General features: G+C 37.0%; 1 non-coding gene across 1 annotated transcript; it reads left to right on the plus strand.

Annotated features, from left to right (window-relative positions):
• The first annotated feature begins 571 nt into the window (after window positions 1–571).
• LOC125121736 (small nucleolar RNA SNORA70) lies at window positions 572–706 on the plus strand. The gene has a single exon (XR_007133603.1). It is a non-coding gene; the product is annotated as a small nucleolar RNA SNORA70 (small nucleolar RNA).
• The last annotated feature ends 1,097 nt before the right edge of the window (window positions 707–1,803 follow it).

Here is a 1,803-nt window from a genome sequence, read left to right on the forward strand (position 1 = left end):
GGCAAAATTAGAGAGACATAAAAGAGATTAGTGGTTATTTAGAGCTAGGATAAAAATGTCAGAAGTGACTGCTAGTCTATATTAACTTTCTTTTGAAGGTGATAAAAATGTTCTAAAATCATTATATCTATTGCACAACCCTGCATATAATAAAAATAACTAGACTGTATACTTTAAGTGGATAAATTTTATAGTATTTGAATCATATCTCAATAAAGCTGTTAAAATAACAAAAATCAATAGTTTTACTTATACCTAGGACTTAGAATGTTGGAAGGAATTCTGTTCTCAACAACAAGAAAATGATGGATCAACTACAAAATCATAATTTTTCTTGACACTCTAAGAGACCTGATGTCACCAAGCAACCAAGTGGCTTGAAAGCCAAAGCAAAAAAGTTTCCTTCAATGGTGCATGAGATGTAGGCACTGCTCCTCCTGTGGCAGAAGTAGGGAGAATGAAGTGTTTGGTGCCATGGAAGCAGGAAAATGGAAATTAGTTGAAAGTTTTGAAGAAATGCTGAAGCCTATTTCACAGGTGTAAATATAAAGTCTAAAAGTAACAGAAATCTTTGCGGCCAATTAATCCAACATTGCTCTTTTCCCCAAGGGGGCCCAGTGTGCAATGGCTGCAAAAAGAAGATTCCTTGGTGGTGCATGAAGCCTGTTGCCTGTATAGGTTACCCTAAGGGACCTCGGAGACAGCCCTTTCCAGTGGACATTTGTGACTGGCATGCTGTCCCCAGTCTAGACTCCAGACAGTTATGTGTGGTGCCTTTGGAAAGCCCCAGGTCACAGTGGCCAGGGTCCACATTTGCCAAGTCATAATGTCCATCTGCATCAATCTTCAGAACAAGGAGCATGTGATTGAAGCTTTACGCCGGGCCAAGTTCAATTTCCTCGGCCACCAGAAGATGCACATCTCTAAGAAGCTGGTATTTACTAAATTCAACACAGATGAATTTGGAAACATGGTGGCAGAAAAGTGGTTTATCCCAGATGGCTATGGGGTCAAATACAGCCCTAATATCGGCCCCCTGGACAAATGGTGGGCCCTGCACTCTTGAGAGCCTTGGTGGCATAGTCCATTCCTTAATCACCAGTAAATCCTACTTTCCTGTCAAAAAAAAAGAATAAAATAAAATAAACAGAAATCTAAGGGGAGGAGAAAATATCTATCTGAGACCTTGAAGTATGAAAAATTTTTTAGAAATAATGACAAAAGCAAAACTCATAAAAGAACAGTTTTCTGAATTGAACTGTACTGACACGGAGGACTCCCATTCTCTGCAAAACACTGGTAAGAAAATGAACAGACAAGACACAAATTGGGAGAAAATATTAACACATCACGGGTCTCACAATGGATTTGTATCCAGTGTATTTAAAGACCTCTTAAATCTCAATGATAATAATCATAATAACAAGACACAATTTTAAATAATGAATAAAAGATTTAAACTAACACATTAGGAAAGAAGATATACAGATGACAAATAAACACACAGAAATATGACCATTATTAACAAACCACTCACCTATTTGAATGGCTGAGAATATGAAAAGAAAGAAAGAAAACTGTCAGGTACTGGTAAAGATGAGGAACAATGGAACTTCCTACATTTTTTGAAGGGAATCAAAAATTCAACTTTGAGAAAGAGTTTGGAAGTTCCTTAAAAAATTAAATATACACTTACCATACAGTACTTCTCAGCCTAGGTATTTATCCAAGTGAAATAAAACATGTCCACACAGGAGTCTGCACATGCATGTTTATGGACACTTTATTCACAGTCACTGAAAA

This window comes from Phacochoerus africanus, chromosome 2 (genome assembly GCF_016906955.1).
Source record: "Phacochoerus africanus isolate WHEZ1 chromosome 2, ROS_Pafr_v1, whole genome shotgun sequence".
Lineage (NCBI taxonomy): Eukaryota > Metazoa > Chordata > Mammalia > Artiodactyla > Suidae > Phacochoerus > Phacochoerus africanus.